The following is a 12,867-nucleotide window of genomic DNA, read 5'->3' on the forward strand; positions in this document are numbered from 1 at the left end:
TGGCCCAAGCAAGTTGCAAGGTCAGCCTGGATCGAAGGGGTGGGGGAAGGGGCTCCACCCCCTGCTGGGGGAAGGGACAGAGAACTGCAGACACTTTTGTCCTCTCCTCTAGACACATGCATCCTTATTATGTACATAACACTGATAGCGCTCTATTATTACTTTTTATCATAAACTGCTCAGCAGGACGGAGGAGGAGTAGATTCTGATAATGGAGGGTGGGGTGGGAAGGAGTTTGGAGAATAGTTCACAGAAAAGGGAGCCTTGAAGGACAAATAGTGTTTCAACAAGAGCTGAAACACACACCCGAGTTGCTTCCTTCCTTATTCTGTTCCTTTTTGCCAAAATTCAGCCCTGGATCTATGAGCTACCACCATTGGTCTGACTTACAGGGATTCCATCAGTGACCTGGCAGGATATCATCTCTGCTCCCTGCATCTGGAGACGAGAAAGTCTCCAGCCAGCCCTTCTGGTAATTAGAAATAAAGGGAGATTCCTTGACTCGTGTTTTGGCCAAATTGTGGCACTTCTCTCCTATCTCTCTTCTCTTCTTGAGCTCTCTCCCTATTTCTCTATCTTCCTCCCCCTGTAATTTCTTTCTTTTTTTTCCAACTGTAATTTCTTATGAGATGGGTCATGGGAAATCAGCAAAGGAAAGAGATAAATAAAAATGGCTTTCATTCCATTGCCAGTGGAAAACAAATTCGCTTCTCTTGGTTTACTGTGGGGTCATGCGGACCATTCCATGCGCTGGCAGGTAAAGCACTTAACCCAGTGCTGGGGATGGAGTAGGTGGGTGACTAAGTGGGGTGGGGGCTGCAGGAGTGGTAGCAGTGGTTGTAACTATTGTACCTAATTTGTCTTTGGAGCTGGAAAAATTGTTTGAGCAGAACTCTCCTGCCTTAGCAGAATTTGCTGGGATGCTTTACCAGTATGATCATTAGAAACAAACAAATAAGCAACTTTCCATTTTAGCAAATGCTTGGGGGAACTCTCTTCCTTTTAGACCAAAAGGGGGGAAAATCCCAGGAGGAATCTCAGTCTGGGGTTGGTTATCCTCTGGTTAAATCTACCCTTGGAGAAATCCTCGGGCTTCACTTCCTACTGCAGAAGGACCATCTGAGCATGCTCTGCACCACCGCTGCTCCCCCCAACCCCATCTCCCTAGCACCAGTTAGAGAAGACAAGAAGAATTCTGAGGGTGCAGGCAGGACTACTTCGGCAAAGAAAGGGGTGGTTCTGTAATCTTGATTTGTCTTTTCTTGGCCTTTGAAGTTCCCAGAGGCCTCTTGTTTTCTTGGGTACTGACAATGGAGGGGACTGGAGTCTTTGGTGGGGCTTCTGTTCCATTTGGTCCCACTCTAGAAGACAGGGTCAAGAATTGGGGGTGCAAGATGGGGGCGGCAGCAGCCCTAGATACCTCTACTCATACAAGGATGTCAGACCTCCTTCCTCTCTGCTCTTTGTGACACCAACAGTGTAAATCTGAAATCATTGGTTGCAAGGAGCAGAAACATGAGCATAGACAAATGAGACATTTATTCCAGAATTGGGCAGGGCCCTGGTGCTCATAGAAATAAAGGAAGAGCTGCAGGAATCAAGGCCCCTCCTCCTCCTCGCTGTTTGCCCACCTCTGCTTCTCTGTGTTTGTCTCTGACAGTTAGCCAACTTTAACCACTTCTCAGAGGCTTTCTTCTCCTAGTAGGTATGTGACCACCAGCAGTCCCTGCTTAGCAACTTCTGCAGAAAGAGGGTGACTTTTTCTTTTTTTTCCCCCCTCTAGTATTCTTAGTTCAATCTCAGGGAAGGATTCTGAGTTTCCCTACTTAGGTTATAAGCCACTGCTGCCGGAACATGGGCACTGTGCTTTCTGGGCCCTCAGTCAGGTCTCCATCCCTCTGAGTAGGGCTTTAGGTCCTGTCACTAGAAGAAAGAGGATGAGAAAGTTTGCTGAACAGACTGCAACCAATTAGAACAATGCCGTTACTATCATGGTACTAATTAGTGTAACCTAATCATTGCTGTTCTGCCGTCCCCCCTCCCCTCCATCGGCAGTGACGGTTTTAGGCACAAGCAGATGATGTAATTCTGGCCAAAGTACTGTAATGAGACACCAACTGGAAGACTTCAGAGAAAGGTTCTCGTTCTGAAGAATAATCTCTTTTACTGGCCACTGTCTGATCTGCAGAGGATGACTGGAGCTGTTAGACCAGGTTGTAGCTGTGAGGACCCAGTCAAGATTGAGGCTGAGATGCTGAAGAGGACAGAGCAGAGCGGAGCCAGGTCCTTGAGGAGTGAGCCAGTGAGTTAACTAACCTTGGAGCCATCTTCTCCAGGGGCATTTTGTTTATGAGAGTACATTTTTTCCTTATAGTTTAAACCAGTGGTTTTCAAAGTATGGTCTCTGGACTAGGAACATCAGCATACCTTGGGAACTTGTCAAAAATACAAATTCTTGCAGTGGAGGGGGGAGTGTAGCTCAGTGGTAGAGCACATGTCTTGCATAATGAAGTCCTGGGTTCAATTCCCAGTGCCTCCATTAAATAAATAAGTAAATAAATAAATAGACCTAATTATCTACCACCCACCCCCAAACAAAAACAAAAACAAAAACAAACAAAAATGCAAATTCTTGAGTCTCACTCAGATCTACTGAATTCTGGGACTAGGGCCCTGCCATGTGGGTTTCAAGGAACCCTCCAGGTAACTCTGATACATGCTAAGTTTAGGGAACCACTGTTTAAGCCATTTGAGGCAGAATTGCTGGGGTGGGGGGAATTTTATTTTCTTTACTTGCAGCCAAATTTTCTAATTGGGGCCTTCATCAGAGAAAGGGTCTGGAAAAGACCTAGGATCATTCTAATTGCACACTTGTATTTCACACCTGAGACTGGGTGTAGGGAAGACCCATAAGCAAGGTGTGCAGTCTTTCTGCCATGATGCTGTTTCTGAAGTCTGGGTCCCTTCTCCCTTGGAGCCTTTGATCCCATCATTTTTATTGTTATCATAAGACATCCTTACTTTCCCTTATTTTGCTTTGAGGACTGCATGGGATGAGTCACATAGACTCTGTCCTTGATGGCTTTAATCTCAAGATGCCGGCAACAGTCAGGGTCCTGGCAGGAAACAAAGGCTCAAAGCAGGAAGTTAGAAGAGAGTTTAATCAAGGGACTGTTTATTAGTGTGGGAAGGACAGAGGGAGCCCAACCAGGGAAGTGCATCTCCACCCCTAGACCTCTGACGGCAGGAGCGAGAACAGTTACTAGAACCCAGAGAGGGCAGCTGTTGCGGGGTGAATGGTGGCTCCCAAAGATAAATCCACACCCTAATCTCTGGAACCTATGACTATTACTTTATTTGCAAAAAGAGTCTTTATGAATCTGATTAAGTTAAGGATTTTCAAATGAGGAAATTATCCTTTATTACCCATGTGGGCCCTAAATCCAGTGATATGTACTTATAAAGGAAGGGCAGAGGGAGTTTGAGACAGGCAGAGGAGGAGAAGACAGAGAAGAGGAGGCCATGTGACCACAGAGGCAGAGACCAGTGATGGGGCCACATGCTGAGTACTGACAGCACAGAACGCTGAGAGGCAGAGCGCAGATTCCCCCTCAGAGCATCCCAGAGAGTGGTGGCCCTGCCAACACTTTGGTTCCAGACTTCTGACTGCCAGAACTGTGAGAGAGTAAAGTTCTGTTGCTTTAAGCCACAAGTCGGTCATGGTTTGTTTCACCAGCCTCAGAAAACAAATATAGTAGCAGCTCCACGGAGAGGACTGCGTGACTACTGCAGAGAAGCTGGGTCGGCTGGCCGGAGACGGCGCGGCAGGGAGTGAGCTGGGGGGCTGGTTTCTCACTTGCTTCATTCTCTGACCTCCAGATGGTGCTTCCCACTGGCCTAATTCAGATGAAAACCGCAGAGCACAGGACCCTGTGATACGGTCCATCAGGTCATCCTCCCAAGACATCCTCCCTGTGAGAGCAGGGTGAGAAGGCTGGGAGAGGACCAGGGGGTCAGGTGAAAGCTGCCCAGCACTCGCAACTGCAGGACAAGCACAACTGAACTGTAACCTTTGGACAGACATGGAAGGGGATGGTCCAGACATTGACATGAGATGAATGTGGCAAGAATTAGAGCTTTGTGAAGTTAGAGAAAAACAGTCACAACGACAGTGACAACAATGTTCCTCTGGAGAAACTGGCCAGAAGGAGCAGAAATTCCAGAGATGTTGAAGTAGTGGGATGACGATGGCTCGATGCTCTGGGGGTGAGGAAGTGATGCCTTGCATACATCCATGCTTGGAAGATAGCTAGAGGTGATAGTGGGGTAAGAGTATGAAAGGTGTGTGACCAGGAGGTGTTTAAGAGGAGTGGGACACAGGTGGGGAGAGGGAGGAATCGGGGAACTACGGCATTACCCAACGGAGGATGTTGACTTTTTTGTAAATTTCTGGCATTGCAGTTCACTCAACAATAGGGTCACTGTTGCCCCATTGAGGGCCTTAACCATCCCTTTTACCGACAGGTGAGGACAACCCCATAAGATCTCGCCTCAAAAGCTTGGGGAGTTCTGCTTCCCAGAAGCACGGCAGAGTGAGTGTTGGGGTCAGTTCTGTGCCATTTGGATGAGGAGGCTCGGGACCCACAGCATGTCTTGGGTTCACCTTCCCAGAAGGAGGTTGCTAGGCAGGGTCTGGTGACAGGGTTGGACTCAGATCCATCACATCACAACCACTGCCTTCTGTGGCCCCAGGCAGTATCTTTTGTCTTTTCTGTGCCTCAGTACAGTAGGAAGAATGAGGCTCGCTAGCTCTATCTTGAAGAGACTTTGAAAAGAACAAATAACGGTAAGTAAACCAAGGGAAATAAATAAATAACAGCCAGTAATTTACTAAACAACTCAAAATTATCTAATTACAAAGCAGGAAAGAAAAAGAACAGGCTAGGGAGGTGGGAGATCCAGAAAGGGCTAAGTGGGGGGCCACAGAGGGACTAAAGGAATCGAGATTGATTAGCAGGAGAGACAGCCTCACGCCCCCTTCCCCCTTCTCAACAAAGTTTGCTCCTCTCCTCCAGATACGCAAAGAGGGAGGGCTCCTTCACCCTGACTTGGGAGGATTTGGTCTACGGAATTGTTTTCAAGCCTGCAAATTGTTTGGCAGCCTCTAGTCTGTGACACTTCTTTATGTACCAAGTAAGGCACAAGCTACAACAAAGAACTAAGTTACACAAGGAAATACAAATTTGTCAGTCACTTGCCAAATGCCCCTGAGCCTGGGGGTGGGTGGGTAGGGTTAGGCATCTGACCCCTGGAGGGCCCTGTGGCCTGCGGGTAGCTCTTGCAGTTTGTGTGTTTCATTGTGAGCAGAGGCTGTCTCTAAAATGTACAGAGAACTAATAGTTTCAGAGTCTTTTGCATTTGGAGTGTGTTTGTGAGGGTGTGTGTGTCTCTGACTGTATCTGTGTGCCTGTGTGTGACTCTGGGCCAGCAGAGGTGGACATACTTCCAGGCATAAGACAGGCCCTAGCCTGGCGGTGGGTTGTGGGGGATGTATGAGGAGGGGTGTGGATGTGAGCCGATCCGGAGTCCGGGCCCAGGGCCTCTGGGGGCCTGTCGCCTGCAGGGCTCATTATAGAGAAGACCAGGTGCTTGGAGTGTCCCCAAAGCAATACAGAGTGCAGTCATGAGTTTGAAAAATATTCCTGCGAGAGATATAAATAAAAACTGCAAGCCCAAAGCCAGGGTTTGAGAAAGCCATCCTTAAACACAGGATAATTTATAGCCATTGCTGTCCTGTCCTGCAGATGACTCAGCTCGCCTAGCCCAGCAGGCCCAGCATGATCTGGCTGAAAGGGAAGCGCTCAGGAGAGCTCCAAGGAACCCACTGAGCTAACCACCCAGCTACTGGGCCGCTCCTGCTGGGCACACCTCGTCCCTTCCCTTTGGGCAAACTCCAGCCACCACGTGGATGACCAGACCCTGGAAGCTGAGAAACGTGACACTTGGGTGCTCCCAGCTGCTGGCCCCCTGGAAACCACAAGATGGGTTCGCGTCTACCTCTGTCACCCACACAAGGGGCCCGCCTTCCTTCCAGCCACTGTCCATTGTCCTCACCCCCGGGAGGCACAGTGTCCGAATGCAGGCCTGCGTAGGACTGGAGAGTTGATCTCAGTGACAGGGACCCTTGATCCCACAGAAAGAATAGGAGTGAGAGTACTTTGCCCTTTTATTAAAAAAGTCACTTACCCAAGTCAAGTGCCAAAAATGGGCTGAGAAGAGGGGCAGATGGTGATACGCTTAAACATTGTGGTGAATTTGTGGGGGGACCAGTCAGAAATGAACCGGGTTAGTTTCCACTTCTCTCTGACTGACACCGCCAGCCCCCCTTCCTTCATTATATTTTTAGCAGACTCTTTGGCCAACCGCGCCTAACAAGACAAATGCAAGTACAGAGAGTGCTTATCTAAACCAATGGATGTTTCTTTTTACTCTTTCTTCTTTTTCCCTTAAAAACCATCCAGGAGCAGAGAAAGGACTGGAAGTACTTGAAGGTCTTTTTAGCTCCATTCCTCACCCCGGCTTGGATCTCAAGAACATTTTGATGCCAAGGCCATGGACCTGACTGTCCAAGTGTAGGGAGAAAAAAAAAATCATTCAGGGCTATTTTAAAAATAGTTTCACTCTTTGATTAAATTGCTACATAGCCCTGAATCAACTTTTCCCTGCTCTAGCAGATGAATTTGTGCAATTGGCCTAGTTTTAACCAGGTCACTGCACATCAGAGGTATGTAATAATTGTTGAATAGATGAAGTGCCTTAAATCCACAACTAGGTGTCTTTATTTAACATACATTTAATAAGCCACTCGTGTGTGTGTGTGTGTGTGTGTTTCTGCAGATGTGTGTCTGCGAAGGGGGTTGTTAAAGATTTAAGTGAGGAGGAGCTGGGGTTTGATACGAGATGAAGCCCAGAGCATCCTAGAATTCAGTGCAGGGTGGTCAAGGGGTCTGCCCTCTGGACAAGGCAGCATCCTGGATGCCCACCCCTGCTGTGTGCAGGACTTATTTCTAAACCACTGTCCAGGAGGGGCAGCCCTGGCCTGGGCCCCCCAGGTATTTGTTGCTATACTTAGTGTTTATTTGTGGTCCATAAAGTTTTCTTTATTTGGTGTATGATCAATAAACACTTTTAAAGAGAAGGCAACTTCTTCTTCCAAGAAGGAATCTTCAAGTCAGCCAACTGAAAACACGCACCCATACACACCGACCCCCAAAGCTGCACAAACTGACTTCAGAGATGATAGAAAGCAGAGGACCTTGGAAGCCGCATCATTAAATCCACACGATTCTGGCCTGGCCTGGTCTCGTTGGGAACACACAGAGCCTCCTTCAGACGCTGTAGCTCAGACTTTTGAAGTCTGTCCTCTGCCCTCTGCCTCCTCTTCTTTCTGATCTTTCCCTCTGGGAATTTTTTTGCACCTTATTTCAGTTTCTAAAGGCCATTCACTCTTCACATTATCAAGATAAGAAGGCTGCCTTTCTCCAACTGATCATATGTGTGGATTGACGGGTACCTGCATTTTATGGGAAGAAAACAGACTCATGGAGAAGTGAAGAGACTCCGAAGATCACCCAGCTATTGAAGAGCAGGGACCCAGCCCCCTTATACTGATGGAGAATCAGGCTGTAATTGTTTAGTAAGAGCTGGAGAGAATTCCACAAGTCTGCCAGCTAGGAACACTGAGGTGGCACTGAGGTTGAGTCAGGCCAGTCCTCCTGCCCTTTGGGAGCAGATTGCTCTGTCTGAATCAGTGCTAGGGCGCATTTGCTTAGGCTGTCAGTGGTTTGTCCTCCTCTGTTTGGAATCCACACACCTGGCGGGGCTCCCTGGATGTCATCTACACTCTGAAGTTCTCAGCCACCATGCAGAAGAGGTCCAGCCCAGCAGTCTTTGCTTCTGAAGATTATGGGGAAGCCCTTTGGTAAGAAGGCCAGTCTTGGATTTCTGGATTCTCTTCCAGAGACAGAGACTCCCTTTCTGCTGGGTTTGCAAAGTGAACCCTGGAAGCCCCCACTGTGCACACTCTGATCATCACCGTTCTTGGTGAAATACTCCAAAGACACAGCACCCCATTTTGGGTGCAACAGGGAACTCAGAGAGCCAAAAAATACGAACCTCCAGCCCCCAGGGTTAAGGTTGGAAGGAAGACAAATACACAGGAGTATCTGTTGCTCAGAGGAAAGGGACTGTGTGTATACAGATGGATGGTGGGGTGGCCTTTGGCCAAAAGCAACACAGTTCTGATCTGCCGGACTTTGTCAGATGGGCTGTTCACGTGCACCGCAGCGCATGCCGAGGTCACCGGGACCGGCACGCATGACCACGCTGGGAAAGGAAGATCTGGAGTCTCTGGAGAAAACTCAGAGGAGCGCAGAAGGAGAGGGGGTGGGAGAGGGCAGAGAGGGGGAAGCCTACCTTGAGAAGCTGCTTCCACCAGCTCCCACCTCCCCCGAGGCAGAAGCCAAAGATGGGCCAGACCGGAGCCCGCTGGTTCTGCGGCTGTTTATACCTGTAACCCGAGCCTGCGCGGCCCGCTCTTGCCCAGGCTGCCTAACAGCTGCGGAGATGAGGCGAGGGGCTGGTGCTTCCAGAGACAGGATGACCTGTGCTGGCGTCCCCCTGGGGGCAGCCCATCCCGATCATCTGCCTAAGCCAGGGGGTGAGAATGGGAAGAGGTGGGGCAGGCTCCCAGCTACTGGCAGAGGTGACCTTCCTGAACCCGGGGTGAATCCTTGAGCTCTACATTGGCTTTGCGCCTGTGTGCTCGCCAAACCCCTGGTCCCCCCATGGAGTTGCTTTCTGCAGGGTCAAGGGAGGTGAGAGAGGAGTTCTGCCTGTTTCATGGGTTTGTTTTCCTCCCTCTTTATCTTTGTCATCGCAGAAACAGAAAAGAACACGTCGTGAAGCTCTGGGTCAGGCAAAATGTCTAGATTCTGCTGCCAAATGCATCTTTCAGGCCAGAGCACTTCTCGCCTTGCCCCCATCCAGGGTCCTCCCCTTAGAGTTTGGCTTGTCTTCCCTCACATCGCAGTCCTCCCCACTCTCGAGGCAGTAGCAGGGACCTCCCTCCATTCAGGCCATTCTGGACTCCCTGCAGGAAGGCAGGGGTAGTGAGCTGTCCCTGCCAGTGTCTGGTGATGCCTCACAGTCTTCAAACCAGGGGCATCGTACTGGTCCTTCGATGAGCGATGCCTGATGCCCACCGTCAATGCCATATCCCTCCACCTCCACCCTCGTCTTCCTTTCTTCTGTCCCATTCTGGCCCTTCTGACAGCTTCTCTGACCATCTCCAGCCCCTGGTCCTCGGTGCCCTCTGGGGCGGGTACACATCGAGTTCTGGTTCTCAGTGTTCACACCTCTCAAGTATGAGATTTGAAGATTGTTAACATGTTCTTCTCTCTGGTCTCTTGTTCCCCTGCCACTTTGGCTGGATGCAGATTTCGCTTCTCCTGGAGCCCAGCGCTGGCATGGTCCATGACCTGGGACACCAAACAGCTTTTTCACTGTTCCTGCCCTTCCCTCCTCTGACAGCAACCTTGGCAGGGGTGGCGAGGGAGCCCATGGGGTCGGCTGAGTTTGTTCAACAGCTGCCTCAGAACGGACAAAGTGAGGGTGAGGACCTCGGGTAGGGGATAAACAGCACGAACCAAAGGCTTTAGACTGAGAGAGTTCTGAGTTCAAGTCCATACCTGGCCAGTGACCAACTGTGGAACCTCAGCCAGTTCCCTCATCATTCAACATGGAGATGATGCTACGTCACACCTCTTGGTGGGGAGATCAGGGTCAGAGGAGCTAATGGAAGGGAAGATGCTTGGGAAATTGTTTCCTGTGTGTGGCTTGTGGAAGGGGTGTCAGCAGTATTTGCTGCATGTGCTGATAAAAAGACAGGAGAAGGGGAGGATGAAGGAAGGAGGGAAGGAGAGAGAGAGAGACAGGGGAGAGAGAGGAGGATGAAACATGCAGCGACCCTTGCTTTTCCAAGTATCAAAATCTGAAGCAGAGTGATCAGAGGCTGCTGAGTTTTCAGGGTCCGGCTCCAAGATTTTCTGTGTCTCAGCTTTGTCACTCGCTGCTCACTGATGAAGTTTTTCTTTTTTCTTTTTTTTTTCCTGCCCCTCGATCAGCATCTAAGGGAGCAGGGAGAGCACCACTTTAACAGCAGGCTGCCTGGCCCAGCAAGTCTCACCCCTCCCCGCTCTCCCCCTCACTCTGTGCCCCAAGCTCATCGTTCCTGCTCAGTTCTCAGGCTTCCCCTGCACCCTCCCTCCCTCTGGAATCTTCCTGGGCCTGGAATACTTTCTGAAGCAGGTCACCTCCAAGACTCTGCCACTTTCCAACTGAGTGACCGGGGTAGGTCACTGAATGCCTTTGGGTTTCAGTTTCCTTATCTGTAAAGAGGAAAACTAGACACAACCTTTGGCTTCTTGGGAAAACGAAATGTGATCAGGTAGGTAAGGGAAAGACCCAGCCGAAGGCCTGGCACTGCACAGGCACTGGCCTCTGCTACTTCCAGTTATTCAGGTAATCTCCTCCTCTCTGTGGGGGAGCTGTCACCTTCTGTTCCATTCTTAACTCTGCTCCTCCCCCAGCAAAGACAGGCTTTAGCCAGTTTCCTCCCTATCACCAAAGGTAAGCCCATCACCTCCCACCTTCCCTGCCTGCGCTTTGTTTAACTGGGTGTGAGAGAAGTTATAAAGATTTCAGAACTTAACACAGTCCCACATAAAGACACCTGCTTAAGATCTTCTCTGTTGGAATAATAGCTAGAAACTCTGTTGTGAGTTAGCCTCCTGCTTGAATTCTTCTTTATTTTTTATTTTTAAAAGCAAAACCACATTTATTTGCTAATTAAAGGAACACTTTGATATAGTCATATGTAAAATGTTTGTAATAAAGATAATTGAATGCAGAAACAAAATTTTTAAAAAAACAGCACTATGAAGATTTGGACTGAGCTTGCTTATAATCTCACAGCTAGCTGTCATCAAACGTGATGATGAATTTTTATTCTGCTCTTTCATAGATCTGAACACAGGTGACATCGTTCATGATGCATCCCACCACTAATTTTCCATCGTTTATTTTCTTGTCATTGGTTTTTTTCTCTCTCATTCTGTTGCTGGTGTTGAACCCATGTGTCTTTTGTCAGATTGCAGATCTGAGTTTTCTGCCATCAGCTACAGTTTCTTCGACCCTCTCTCCTGGGTTACAAGAAAACTGTGTCGTTTTCACAGAGCTCACAGCTTTCACAGTGAGGCTTTTGTTGTCAGAAGGGATGATACAATCCGATTTGGCCATTGCATCCATTTTTGACAGAGCCATTCCCGCTCCTACTGCTTTCATGTGTTTATCAAAGTCCATGCTCTTTCCCAGGCGCCATCTTTCTCCTGGCTGCTGAATGGTGGGCGTGGTGGGCATGGCTGGGCTTTCGGCATGGGCAGGGCAGGGTCTGGCTTGGGGAGTGGGCACCAGGTGGCCAATGGGTGGGGAGGCTTCCTATCTGAATTCTTAGTAGTGGAGTCACAAAGCTCTAGCCCCTCTATTTCTGATAGCTCCCGCCTCCTGGATGGCTCTCCCCTTATCAGAAGCAGACCTGGGGATGCAATCAAGGAAGAACAGTACAGGGTACTAGCTCTCCTCTGGACATCCCCCACACCAGCTATGCGCTTGACCCTGAGCGTGGGTATGGGGAAGTGAGGAGAAATTTGCTTAGTGGTGGTTCTTAGATTTTAATGTGCAGAAAATCACTAGGGTGCTTTCTAAAAAATGTGTTGCTAACAAACACAGCAACAACAACAGCAAAATGCAATAAAATAAAAAATTAAAAATGCCAACGACCTGTCTTCCCTACCCACCCCCTCACCACCGATTCTGACTCCATAGGTCTCAGGAGGGGCCAGAAATTTATTCTTTAGCAGACCCCTCAGATGATCTGAGGCAAGCAGTCTAGGGAACCCCAACCATCATCATGAACAACTGAAAATATCTTGTGCTCATCCCAGCGTAAGTGTGTCACTCCCAGCTTGTCCTCCCTGTCACAGCCAACTGGAGTCTATCTACCTGAGCACAACTCTCAGGTATTTTCGAAGGTTAATGTAGAGCTAAAGAAGCTGGAGTTGGGTGAGGTGAGCTGTTCCGTCTACTTCCGCCACCATGTTCTAAGGAAAGCAAGTCTGGCCAGATTCATACCTATAGTTATCAAACAGGCGTTCAGTGTCAAAAACGCACATCTGCTCTGTTAACCTAAGTGAGGTTGTCCTGGTAGCTGCTGTGACCTCCCGTGCAAAGTTTACTCAAGGCAGAAGCCACACAGTCCCAAAGGGGGGCTCCTATTACGCTAACTAGCATCAGGCCACTAAAAATCTTTCCGCCCAATGGCTGGACCCAGGGTCACTTAGGGGCCAAGTCCCAGAAGCTCTCCTAGTTACAGGCCCAAGTCTTCTCTGGTTTTTACACCCTCTTCATGCCAGGTGGGGAGGGTTTCTAACCTATTTTAGCCAATCTACATGTTGTACCTAGCTTTAATTTCATGAAAACAGCCCATTTCCATCATTCTTCATACTCATAATTGGGGTACCAATTTCACCAGTAAAAACCCAGTTTTGACTAGAAAATTAGCAAAGTCTTAGATGTGGTTAAGATCTTGATACTTGAAGGACTCAGGGTGGCTGACCCTGGAGATGCGACTTACCCTCCAGAGTCCCTGAGGGAGCAGGCGGAAGCCACTTTCTGCTGGACTTTGTCTGAGTTCACATCCTAGCTGGGTTTCTTCCTTCTTGTTCTGCACCTCCGTTTCCTTACTGGACC

The 12,867-nt window shown here is 49.0% G+C and overlaps 1 long non-coding RNA gene across 2 annotated transcripts; it reads left to right on the forward strand.

Moving 5' to 3' along the window:
* Nucleotides 1–4,539: 4,539 nt before the first annotated feature.
* On the forward strand, nucleotides 4,540–6,639 carry LOC140696469 (uncharacterized). Of its 2 annotated transcripts, XR_012072864.1 has the most exons (4): nucleotides 4,540–4,846; nucleotides 5,076–5,193; nucleotides 5,805–6,045; nucleotides 6,522–6,639. It is a non-coding gene; the product is annotated as an uncharacterized lncRNA (long non-coding RNA). The 2 variants fall into 2 exon arrangements; XR_012072863.1 differs by having other exon boundaries at nucleotides 5,805–6,639.
* The last annotated feature ends 6,228 nt before the right edge of the window (nucleotides 6,640–12,867 follow it).

This window comes from Vicugna pacos, chromosome 5, assembly GCF_048564905.1.
Source record: "Vicugna pacos chromosome 5, VicPac4, whole genome shotgun sequence".
NCBI lineage: Eukaryota > Metazoa > Chordata > Mammalia > Artiodactyla > Camelidae > Vicugna > Vicugna pacos.